The sequence below is a fragment of the Vanellus vanellus genome, assembly GCF_965231255.1.
Source record: "Vanellus vanellus genome assembly, chromosome: 12".
Lineage (NCBI taxonomy): Eukaryota > Metazoa > Chordata > Aves > Charadriiformes > Charadriidae > Vanellus > Vanellus vanellus.
In genome coordinates this window covers 1,331,958-1,345,490 of record NC_138917.1, presented here as the reverse complement: position 1 = coordinate 1,345,490, position 13,533 = coordinate 1,331,958, and the positions used below count along the sequence as shown (strand labels likewise).

Genomic DNA, 13,533 nt, shown 5'->3' with positions numbered 1-13,533 from the left:
CTTTACATCAATGGGAACTAGTTAATTAACATTTCTTAAAGTCCTGAAACCTCAGATTAATAGTGCTCTGGAGTATAAAGACATAATATTATTTCATTGAGCATTTGTCATTTTAAAAGCTCTATGCCTAAAGCTTTAATCAAACTCTGTAAGATGAGAGCAATTTCCTTTTTGTCACATTTGGGTCTCTTGTCTCCGCTAAGATGCATGTGTAGTTAAACTATGTATTTCTTTTGAGAGGAGCACAGGCACTACTGTTTATCTGATCATGGAAGCCAAACCCAACAGTAAAATCCTACACTTTGGAGAGGTGTAGAGCTCTTTTAAGAATTAGTTTTAGAAGATATGTTTCCTGAATTTACAACTCGTGACATTGTATCACTTCTATTAGCACAGAAAAAAATCTCCTTTTCAGTTAACTATTGTTTTGCTAAAGCTACCAAGTCACAGTGTCTCTAAAATGTCTTGGTTCTAACAGACTGCTATTTTTTGTTATATGAAACAATTACTGGCTACCAGATTTAAATCTATTCTGGTAGCATAGGAATACATTCATCTTGGGTACAATTCCTCTATACACCATGGATTTTAACCAGGCAGGAAATTTACTCATCATTTACTGTTATGTTATATCAAATACTACTACAAAAAGCAAGGGTATTCTTTTGAATAATGAGCAAAGAACTATCAGTGAATTTTCACTAATGTCCACTGCTACAGAAATCAGAGCTTTTAACGGTGGTCAAGAATACTTACTTGAATAGGACTAAATCACTTCAGATACTGATGTGTGACTTGAGGCTAAAATTTCATGGTCAGTTGGCAATTGTGCCATAAACATTAATACAGGAACACAAGTGAAAACGTTGAGACACCAGTGACTTCAATGGCAATAAAATCGGGCCCCGTGCAATAGTCATTTTTAAGCTGCAGATGACGCTATGGAGCATCAGACTGCTTACTTGGACTCCAGTTTAGTGTCCATGCAAAAATCTTTCTCTTTCCCAAAAGACCTCTGGCAAAAAGGATAAAAAAAGGCAGAAGACTCTTATTCAAGCCTTATCACCAGGCGCAGCACACAGCATCAAGAACATTCCTGCATGTACAGCGCGAGTAGCAGCACAGGCTGAGGGCATGGTGGGACTGCCCCTTTCAAATGCAGCCAAGATTTCTGCTCGATCTGAAAGACTGCACCGTGATGGCCTGCAATCACCCAGGTTCCAGTGGATGCACAAAAGCAACTCTGAGTGCACGTATTCTTTTTGTGTATTCTGGGAAGCCAACTGTATGCAGAAAGCTTTTTCTGCTTTTTTTTTTTTGTGTAATCCATGCTGACAGGTAAATTCCTTCTGTAGTATTTTTAGACATTGCATATAAACTTCACCCGGTCTCTTGCAATTCAGTGTTTCTTTCCCTTTACAAGCAGAGAAGCTGAAATGAGATTTTTACTCTGAAAGGTGACTGGAAGAACAGCAATGGTGCCTCCCTCCTTTGATTTTTATATTACATTTGGTTTACAGTTTCAGTAAAGATCTACGTATTTACTAGTTGTCAGCATGGTCCATTTAATATTAAAAGTTACTATTGCTGACTTCAATGTGAAAATTAATAGAAATTCAGGAAGTACAATTAATAATTCTGCTAATGATGCAATGGCCAGGAAACTTACTCTATTGTAACTGCGTTAGTGGTGTCACACTAATAAGATGGGAAAAATACTCATCTAAAAATAAATCAAGCAGAGTTTTTTTTCATGTAGGAAGATAGCAAAGTTGTTAAATTATGTATACTTTTTGACTATATTCACAGTAAAAGCACTTGCCAAGTTCACGGAGAAAATCGTTGCGCAAGCCTGGTTTGCAGGTCCATCGTTGTCTCTTGTTTTCATAAGCTGAGCCAATCAGTTAGGTAAAACGTGGTTCCACTGAAAACAATGGGAAATTCATTTTGATGTTAGTGGAATTATGCCAGTTCCCATAACTATTACTTTTCCAGGTAATTGTTGTATTTATGATACATTATATTAGCATTAATAAAATATTAATTATTATAATTATGTGGAGTTATATAAATATTACATATTGTTCTTATTTTGCATATATACTATACAATAGAGAGGAAATCTCTTAAAACATACTATTTAGAGAAAAATGCTACATGTTTCCAGATTAAAAGTACTTTTCACAACAGAAATGGTTTAATACAGACATATAAGTTATTTTGGTTTCTAGAAAAATATATTTTTTGCAGTCATAGGGTCATCAGACCCTGAAACATAGGGTCTGAACCTATGTTTCACACAGGTGAAACACCCTATGTGAGGGTCTGATCATAGGGTCTGATCTCAGAGTGAGATCAGTGAGTCTGATGCTCACTACTTTAAATGTTCATCATCACTGCAGCGAACAGCATACCACGTCTGGGGGTTAGGAACTGGCAGTGCCAAATAGGAGGTGACTTTTAACTGTTTTGGTCATGTGCATATTAATTAAAAGTTCTAGCAAATTTCCTACGTCTGATTTTTCAATTGTAAATTGAGTCCCCAATGGGAGGCAAAGACAGCTTCAAAGTACTGTTCATCGCAGTAATTCTTGGCAGCTGACCCGCTAAGGCAGAGTTGTGAGCCTTGTACTTCGCACTGCTATGATTTCTGCGACTATGTTCCTTCCTCCCCTCTCAGCAGGGCTCCTGCTGGGAACGCAACACACAGCACTGGAGCGAGCAGTGATGTGCCAGCCTGCATCTGCTCCAGAGCAGCCTAAAAATAAACCCCAATTGGACAATGCCATTTGGTGTACAGCAGCACACAGTCCAGTAACGTAAACCGGACTGCCAGCAAAGAGAAATCATTGTTCAGCTACATGCCAAACAAATCTCGGGGTCTTAAAAAAACCCAGAAACAATCCTTTGATACTCATTTAGAACCTTAACCTCTCAAGATTTATTATCATTGCAATTTAATGAATCTGCACCAGTGAAAGCACAATGAGAATGTCTCATCAAAATTTACTATTAATATTTTAAGAAATTGGCCCATCTTGCAGCTTGCTTCAGTTCAAGGAAGTTCTCTGGTAATGTAGATTTTGTTTTAGAAGATGCCTACCCTTCAGGTTGATATTTGTTCCCGTGCACATCAGATGAGCCTGATTCTTTTGCCAGTTATCTCTCTTTAAAATCCAAGTTCTGTAGACTGAATCTTTTCAAAAAGATCTACATGTTAATGTTGTTCTTTCTACAGATTCTGTTTGAAATACCTGCCTGTATTTTTTTGCTTGTGTGTATTATCAGACTGCTTGAATTTAAAAGGGTATGGTCATGCAGAGGGCACAAATGACTACAACGCAAATAATTGCAGGCTCTTAAATTACAGATCCAACTTTGTACCTCATTCTTCATGCTCACATGCAATTTTGCAGGGGGAAAACTCTCCAGATCTTTGCATTTTTGAGGTTTTCCAATTCCTATTGAATTGGATTTTGAAGATATTTACAAGTAATTATTCTTAATTCATAAATTGCTGACCTTGAAACAAATCCCCCCATTTATTTTATGTAAAATGGGAGTGCAATTAGACACAGAATGGAAGATTATTAACTGCAGGTCCTGGGCCTTCAATGAGATCTATGAGTAAATGGATCTCACTGCAAGATCAGCACCATGATTTTAAAAATCATTAAGTGAAAACATGAGTGAAGCTAGCAGGCTTTAAATATCTTCTCTTACTGCTACTATAGTTATGGCTGGAAATCCCCAAATTACATGTATACCATTGTACAGCTGGAGAAATGAGCTTTACAAAGATTGCTGTTTATGTATTTTCAGAAAAATGATTACACACTCTTAAAAACATAGGGTATAAAACCACTATGGATTGAACTTCATTCTTATTATGTACTGTGCTGGTTTGCCAATCCTACATGCACAAAAACCATGAGAGAGAATGTCCTGAAGTATTATGAGCTTGATTTTCTCAGGAAACCACCACTCCTAGAATCGTCAGATGAAGCAAAACATGAAGTTGCATGGAACTTGTAATCAGAAGGCCAAAATTAGCAACTCTGAAGACTGTATGTTATTTAATCCATATGAGGAGAAAACCACAACTCCTGTCAGGGACAAATGTGTCTAATCCCCAAATCCTACTTTTCTGAAAGCATCACTGGGGTCACCCTGCGTACATAGTCAAGTTTGTTAATTGGCTCACGGGTCACGGCCACAGGTTTGTGGACAGTTATTCCAGAAAATAGCAAATCATGTTACCTCAACAACTCTACAGGTTGTTTGTTCTCTAGATTGGGGGATAGATGTACATGTTGTACATTTTAATTGAAGAGCACGATGATATAAGGTTTTCACTACTTTTATGACTATTATCTGATACAGTCTCTATGACAGGACAGAATTATCTCCAAATCTGTACAGAAGAGAAAATATTTACATCTGCATCGTGTCCCCAACTCAGAATGCTATTTATAAGCCCCGATGCTACTGCAGTTTATCTTCTATTTGTAGCCTTCGGTATGGTGAAAAACAAAGTTAAATATGACAAATCAACTCTGTGTATTTTTATCATATCAATTTTCATAAAATCAGGTAATTCATTTATCTCTCATGATATCTGTGGTAACAATTACAGCTAAGACAAATATGTGTGTGTGTACCTGTGCGTGTACGTATGCATTTATTGGCATATTTTAAGGTTGTCTTTGAGCTGGATAAAAACTGATTACAGCTAGCATTAGGGAAATACCAAAAATGATGGGCTTATCATTCTATATTACCTTTATTTCATATTGAGGCAGCATGTATTTAGCTTACTTAGAGGAAGCTAAGCATAAGCTACTTTATTGTAACAAATTTGCAACAGGCTCCCTAACTAATGAGTTCCCTTACTAATTAGGTTTTTTTTATTTCCTACATGACTAGGCATTTCAATCTCTTTTCTTTTCCTTTCACTTTTATGCTAAACTGAACATCTGTCAACTACATCCCCATGACTGAAATATTCTTCCATTAAAAAGGGAAAAATATACTCCGTATCCTATTATTTATTGCCTTCTCATCTTCCCTCTCTTGGAATTACAAAGATCCTTGAGATGTATGTACAGTGTGTTGACACTCAATACCACTATCAAAGCTTAACTTTGAAAGATCCATATCATATCGTTTCCTCACTCCAACTCTTGGAATTTCAAAAGAAAGCTAGCATATGCAAAATCCAACAACAGAAAACAACTGATGTATAGAATTTACACGGCCTACAGATTGTTTTACTACTCCCTTCTCTTTTAGTAACTGTTGGCTTGATGCTGTGTGCCTAAGAAGACCTAAAGTATATATATTTGGGTTATAGTATCTTGATTCATCAGTGTGAAATTAAAAAAAGAAACACACCTGTAGGTACTGTTTATCTGCTGCTTTGAATTATTTAGCAGTGCACACGCAAAGCTGAAATTCTTTCTTCCCTCAAACCCCAGTTGTCAGTTGCTACCACAGGGCTGTTGTCTCACGGTCCCTCGTGCTGACAGATATGACAACTCACACAAGAGCCGCACACTGCATATGTGCAGTTCTTGTGGGACTGATGTTTTGTTTCCTGCCTCTTGCACCAGCAAGAACTGTGTGATCCGATAGTCTGATACAGACTTGGTAGCTTTGCATACCTCCTTTTACAATACTGCAACTAATTAAATGTCATGCAAAAGAGCTGTGAAGCACAACTAGCAATTTCAACAAAGCTACATACGATTTATATTAATGCCAGATGTATCAGGACCTTTGGAGCCAAACGACAGTGGAGAGGTTTGCATGTACCTCTTGAAGCAAGGAGACAAAGGGGTGCAGAGCACCTTTGACTCGCCCACTCAGGCATGAAGGACTTTTATCTGCCTTAGATGCCCTGGTGCATTTGGAAGATGGTGAAGGACCTGAAATTATTGTGGGATGCCAGAGACATAACTTCTGGTAGCCCCCAAACTTCAAGCCAATGAATACCCAACCAAGGAATTTCTGGACTGTGAAAACGTCAACAGTAGAGCAAACCATAAACACTCTGAGACCTGCTCCTGTATTCTTGGTGTGTGTCCAGCAGTGCAGGACACTTGCAGCTAATAACACAGCCAGCTGTGCACCATTTTGGCTGAGGAAGCTTAATAAGCAAGCAAGCAAACAAAAAATGACCATGCACTATATCATCAACTTCAGCTTAGTGATGAGCAGAGTGAGTTCCTCCTCAAACCTGATGTCAGATTTATCAAGGAGAACCAGGCCCAGGTGGTGCACCACAACGCGAGCAAACCAAATACACTCTTGGCTGCAGTTACAGAGAAAGTATGAAAGCACTAGAAGCCGACTAAACAAATCAAGAACCTGAAACCAGCCACTGAAGTCAGCTACGTTGGCTTTCCTGTTGGAGCCAGAGGAAAATGGTACTCAGCCAATCAAGCATTGCTGGCTGCACTGGTCCCTTGGAAAGCAGACGAGACTGGGTTGCCAAGTTTTAGTAGATAAGTCTCACTCTCCTCTGTCAACATCCTGAATATCTTCTCAAGCATAGGACAGACAGGTGGCCAAAGCTCCATCGTGGCCAAAGACTAGCTCATGGGCATCTCACATTTCATGATGTCACCAGTAGACCTGGAGCGGTTTGGACAGGACACCCAAAAGAGGCTCTGCAGAGGAGCTTAGCAAGAGTCATTTCTGAAGGAGGCTTTGTCAGTCTCGTATTTTGTTGTTCGTGAGAAATGTCTTCCTGTAAGTGGATTACTTAAATCCCAATCCCAGTTGGGGCCTTTGAGTATTTCTGTAATTAATGAAGAAACTCTAGAGAAAAGACTAGTTCATTCACATGTCATGCCTGCACCAGATCACAGCTTTATCTACTACACTTTTCTGTATGTTATCAAGTAATTTAGCAAAGTTTCAACCATGAGATAACTGGCTTACATGTTTCTCTGTTATCCTTCTGTTCAACCTCCTTTCATAATTCCATGTTCTCCATTACAAAATTACTCCTTATTTGGCAGTTTTCCACGATATAAAATAATCTGTATAGGCAAAAGGTAATAACAGTACCGCTAAGGCAGTTGAAATAAAGGTGCCTTTGTTACAGTGACCCAACAGAAACTAAGGCAATGCAATTGCATTTGGTGCCCTGTTCAGTCCCCCTGCAACAATCCTACCACATGGAAATTCTTTAAAACTACCATTTAGGCTTCTTTCTATACCACTTTAAATATTTATATATATTTATAAACATATATATTTTTGGTGTATTTATATAAACATAACTTAAACCAAATAATCTAAAATTCACCATTCATATGGTACCATGTTTAGTATAGACTATTAAAATAAGAATTATATGTCCAATATAAAACACTTACTGAAAAAGTAAAATTCTGTTATCTGAAACATACATAACACCTCATTGCAATCAGTTGTACAAGGTCAAACAAAAAAACATAATTTGGCAGGTATCCTCTAATTTCAAACATTTAGTAGAAACGATACTATTTTTTGATACCTGTTTATAAATGTTCTAGAATTAATTCTAAATTTTGTTTCACCACTTCTAAACACTTAGAGTGTTTAGACTCTATTATATTAGAAGCCCTAAATACCCTATTAATAAGTTAGGTCAATTGAATACAATTATATTTTACTCTTAGTCACCACCTTAGAATGGAATATAATTAAATGTTATATTCATCTCTAAGTTTAAAAAAAAGAAAATCAGTCTAGTTCTCATTCACACATTTACAACATATCTGTTTTATAACAGTCTTCTAAGATCTAGTATTACAAAATGTCAACAGTTCTTTGTGTCTCACAAATATTCTCTCAACACCTCCATATTTGCTGCATACTTTGCACAGTTCTAAGCCAACCGCTAACGGCTAACTAATGATGAATTCATAATCATTTGCTACTCACCAGAATAATTTTTTTAAATATAAAAACTTCTCCAGGATTTAGATGGCCGTGCAGACTATTTTACCCCAGCTGGCTGAGAAGCACATTTTTGTGGTTTTGCAAGCTGATTCCTTTTTGTGAAAGTTTTCAAGAAAACAAGCAAAATGAGATCCCAGACATCTGAATCACCAGACATTAAAAAAAAAATATTGTACATATGTTTAAGCAGTTGACTCTCTGAAGCAAAAATATGAAATGCCAATGACCATTTTGTGCAGCCAGTTGGGAGTACTCCATCCCTGTGCCCACCTAGCTGGTCACAACAGGCAAAGAATTTATTTCAGGGTCTAGTCCTCCATTTCTGCACAACTAGAAGACAGCTTTTTAAGCAGAACAGCAATTTAAAAACAAACACTTCTTCATTTCTGGAGTAGGGACACTGACCTTAGACATATCTGAAATTCTTCCACTGCCTATAAACAAAAATGGACTGCAGGCAGTCATGATCATATGTCACTCTTACAAGACATTCTTACTCGTTGGCTACTTTTTGGAAAGGTTATTTGCTGTCAATCAAGTGACAAGTTCTGCTTATAATAATGGTGATGACATCAGACCTGCAGAAGAGAAGATTAGTATGGGGAGTCTAAATATATGAACTAGAAGGTCATGGGACACATCCAATGTCAATTGAAGTCAATGGCCTCCATTCACTTCGATCAAAACTGGACTGATCCATGTAGGATTAAGAGATTTTTTTTTTTTTTTTTTTTTCTTTTTTCCCTATAGCCGGTATCATTGGCTTGCAGCCTAGGATTTTTTAAGGTGACCTGGATCTTTGATTTGTCTGGCAAGAAAAGGTGATTGTCCCTATTTTTATTTTTAGGTGGCCATATATAGTCAGTCATGTTCACTCTTTCCAAAGTGGGACTTGCCCTGCAGAGGTAATGGGCAAGAATTTTTCCAAACAGCAGGCCGGGGGCTCTAACCACGCACTTCTTTTGCCATTTGGTAGTGTTTACAAAGAGGCTGGGCAAGAGGCCAATTCTCATTTTAAGCCTCAGGTTGGACACAATGGTTGGTCAATGTACTGAGGGGTATAAAGCATAGGTCAGCAGCTTTCCTGTCAGGCAGCAAATAACTACATTTCACTTGTCTGAAATAGGATTTTAGTTGTCCAGGGCTGCAGGACAAAAGGACTGTTCTCACCCTGACAGCTGGAATGGATGATTTGTGAAATGTATTTTTAGAAGTCTTATTTGCCTACGTGTATGCCTGCATTGTCAAACATTCAGACAGCAAGAGCAAGTTAGGCTATGAGCCACGAGGACTGTGACATATTGTACAAACCGTATAACATACCTCAATCTAAACCTGTGTTTTCATTGCCTCTCACCCTCCAACTGCAAATACACAGTCCAAATATTAATGCAATACTACTGCTGTTCTTCCTGTACTTAAACATACTATCACTACAGCATTCACAGTAATTAGTGACCACAAAGGGAAAATCACTGCTGATACAATAGGACGTTAGTGGTCAAGTCTGTTTTCCAAAATCACTCTGGTTTTCCCCACATTTCCTTTTCCTAAACATATCTCTATCTGATTAACAGAAACAACAACCTCTGGTAAATTAGCTTTTTCCTTTAACAAGACAACCCACTCTTGAGGGATTTTATTAGTAACATTCATCCTCCTAATCTTATCCCACACCTTGCTGATACACATATCCTTATTAACATTCCCACATGGCTATTGTGCCAGTGCTGCTTTTTTTCCCAAGCTAACGATTTCTTCCTCCTGCAGCCCACCACATCAAGTTGTACTCGTAATACATTCCAAAGCTGGTTTCCTCTCTCTCTAAACAACATTGTTACAGCTTTTGTTTAAACAGTGCACCCGTTTCCTTCCCTTCCTCCTCATTGAGGGTCTTGGAAAGCACTTTTCACAGATAGGTAATGCTGATAGGAAAACCATAAATATAACCGAATACATCTATTCCATGCTAATATACATATCACTTCACTAAATAGTTAATCATGCCACCATCTTTCAAAATATTTAGAATTCATAGAATAAAAAAAATAGAATATTCAGTATAAAAATAGTCTTGTAAGCATTCAGGAAAATAATTTTAATGTTCAATGTCACAATAGATATCTACACTACATATTTTCTAGTCCTTAAGAGTTTCCTCTTTATTCTGCATTGGTTATTATGCATTTGTGCTGAATGGAATGTTTTCATACTCTGTTCGTATTAAGAAGTGTGAACTTCCTATTTATTTCTCAGTCTGTCTCGAATTCCTACCATCTGGTTAAGGCATATTAGCTTTAGGGCTAGGATTATTACCAGTCTTCTGTGCCTTTATGCTCTTAATCTATAAACTTAAGCTGTAATAAATTTCAAATGAAATGCTGATCTTTAGAGACGCTTATGTGTTAAAAGTTGTTATATAGCACTGTAAAAAAAATGATAATACTACGTAAATAAATCCGGCAAATTGAAATAAAAAATACACTTATTGTGTGTAACTCCACTGTTAGCATTGACAACAAAATTCTGCACAGATCCACCGAATTCATTTAAATCACTAGGATAACAAAATACGGAGCAGATTTGGACACCTCCTGACAGTGTGAAAGAACATGTTCGTGCATCGTATCGAACTGTAAGACTAGGTCTGTAAAACCTGTGAATACAGTTTGCTTTAGTCAGCGTGGCTTATGTGGTTTGGGGATCTACTGGTAAAGCTGCACGTTGGTAAAACACATAGCACGATTGAATAAGTTCTGGTGGACGGCCATCAGCTACTGCAATAGAATTTGCCAGCTATTCATCAGGGCAGGAGATGGTTGTGATCCTGTAAGCACTGTATCACGCTCTTCGTAAAACCAAGAACTGCAAGGTACGTGGCCTGGAGAGCAGAAAGGTTTGCAGGTGGGAAATGGCATAGCTCAGCAGGGGTTCTAGATTTCTTTTTGGAAAGGCCCGGACTGGACACACAACAAGACTCAAGTGCGAGTGGTAACGTTTGCCTTCCTAACTCCTGATGGTCTGCATCATTCTACAACGGTCCCTGGCACTGCTCTGCACTGGCTACGTGACACAACCTCAGCACAAGAGCAACATCTGAGCTCCTGGAGAGCTGAAAAGCTCCAGCCTGACCACGCTGCTTCCCAAGGACAGGAAATGTAATTATCGTTAAAAGTACATGTCTGTTTGTGTCTGTTAAATGCTCTCTCTTCATTCTTTAAAAAACCCCAAACAACATAAAAACAAAAAATAGAAGATATTTTGTGGGTCTTTTTTTTGATTACTTTTAAGGTGTAGCCTCAGTATGCAGCCTGGGAGGAAGGAAATACATCCCAGTATTTTCTTTTCTCTTTCCCTTCCTCTTCAGCTCCTTCTGACTTCCTTTAGACTCAGTTTTTCCACTTCATACCTATACTTCTGTCCAATTAAAAACTTGTTGAAACCCCATCAGTCTTTTTTATCTTTTTTTTTTACATGAATGTTTCATCTACCATTTAGTTTAAAGCAGAAAAAAAAAAAAAAAGAAAAAAGGTACTTTCTCCAGCCCTTTATTGCACTCTTCCAGTACAAAGAATACTCCAACACCCCTCCCTCTTGAAGGAGCCAACAATATGACAGCCTTCTGTTCCCTTGCGTGCTTTCCAAGTATTTCCCAGGTATTTCTTAATTTGAGGGCTAAATTTACTAGGAAGAGACACGCTTAGTAGACATGCAAGAATCAGGAAAGTTCGGAGGGAACGCGCTGATGAGGAGCCCAGTCTGCCAGCAACCATCTGTTAGGAGAAGGAAACAAAGCCACAGATTGCTCCTAGGCAGCTCCCCACAGACACTGCTTGAGGACTATTTCTAGCTTGTGGCCAGAAGGTGTCCAATAAATTGACAATTTCACTTCTTCCCACAGAGTTTTCTGATTAGCAGCACTGAAACTAGTGGAAATTACTGTTATTTTCACTTTATTACTATCATATCCAAGTGTGTGGGTTTGGGTTCTTTTTGGGGAGGAATTAGAGCCAGATGATCAGATGCTTAGCCCTGTAGACAAAATTTTTGCTTACATATATTCCGACAACTTTTAACTGCTCTCCCACTATTACACGTTACCTTATTTTCTAACTTCTACCAGGCCTTTCTATACGTAATTAAATGCTTGTTCCATTTAAAATGTAAGATTCTAAACAGGCCTTGGAAATAAAAAATAATTAGTTTCGACTAAGTAAGACAGGATTAACAGAAGGCTGTTTCTACGGAAATAGGATTTGAAAATACATCGTGACGCACGGCAAACTTTTCTGTATAAAATCTGCATTAAGCCAGAGAAATAACAAACCAGTTTGAGCTCACACAGCAAAGCCTTCACAGACCGGGCCTGTTTCCGATAATTCCTAAAGCTGGTGGCACCCTGGCAATTATGTCCACTTTGAGATAATTTTTGCGCGTTTTACCTAATTCCCAAGTAAATCCATGGGCCGGCAGCGCTGAATTCTGGTTTCTCCAGCTGGCCATTTTGGTCGGAAGAGGAATCCGGCGCTTTGCAGGTGCCGCCGGCCGCCTCCATCGCCAATGGCTCTACTGGGGAAGGACGCCGCACCTGACCACAAAACAACACAAGGAGAAAACTCCTTATTTCATATAAATATTTATATTAAAAAATCACTGGTTAATTTTTGTCCCCTTCTCCCTCTGCCTGGTCGTCCCTCACCCTCCTTCTCCCGCACCCCGGGCAGCCGCGGCCCGCTCCTGTCACCCCCTCACCGGGACGGGACGGCCCCGCCGCCGCCCCCCCCCTCTTCCCTCAGACCGCCGCCTCAGGGGACCCCCAGTGCCACCGCCGTCCCCCCCCCCCCGCCGGCGGCCGCCCCCCGGCCCGCCCTCTCCCGCCTTCCCCTTCCCGCTGTCACTCGCGGCTCCGCCCGCCCCCCGGCCCGGCCCGGCCCCTCCCCGGCGCCCGGCGGAGGAGCCGCCGTTTCCGGAGTACACAGAGCGGGGCTGACCGCGCGGCGCGGCGGGGGCTCGTCGCGGGCAGGTGAGTGAGCTCCGCCGCCCGTTCGGCCTTCCCCCGGCCGCGGTGAGGGGGGGGCCCGTCCACCAGCCCGAAGCTCACCGGGGCTGCCACCACGGACGGCGTTTACCGCCGCTCCTCCTTCCCCGGGAGGGCGCTGAGGCAGAGGGCGGCCACAGCGTCCTCGGGGGAGCCCCCCCGGGCCGCGGGGGTGGCGGTGGCGCCGGCCGCGCCTGTGAGGAACCCCGGCCCGCAGGGAGGCCGCGCCGGCCCTGTGGCGGCGGGGACAGCCTCGGCACGGCTTCCCCCCCACCTCCTCCTCCTCCTCCTCCTCCTCCTCCTCCTCCTCCTCCCGCCGCTGTGACCCGTGTGCGGGCAGCCCGGTGGGGGCTTAGACTGCGCCTGCGGGAATTCCTGCGTACCTTCCTGCTCAATAGTGACCCGCGGCCGCCCGGGGCGCCAGTCTACCCCCGGCCGGGTCGGGGCAGCGCCGCGCCGCCCTGAGGCGAGGCCCCCGTGGGGGCCTCGCCTCAGGGCGGCGCGGCGCTGCCCCGACCCGGCCGGGCGCTGAGGCGGCCCCG

General features: G+C 41.0%; 1 long non-coding RNA gene across 1 annotated transcript; it reads right to left on the bottom strand.

Moving 5' to 3' along the window:
* Positions 1 to 1,828: 1,828 nt before the first annotated feature.
* On the bottom strand, positions 1,829 to 12,771 carry LOC309676914. Its single transcript, XR_014269639.1, has 3 exons — positions 12,706 to 12,771; positions 12,396 to 12,541; positions 1,829 to 1,924 (listed from the first exon to the last, which is right to left on the bottom strand). It is a non-coding gene; the product is annotated as an uncharacterized lncRNA (long non-coding RNA).
* Positions 12,772 to 13,533: the final 762 nt, after the last annotated feature.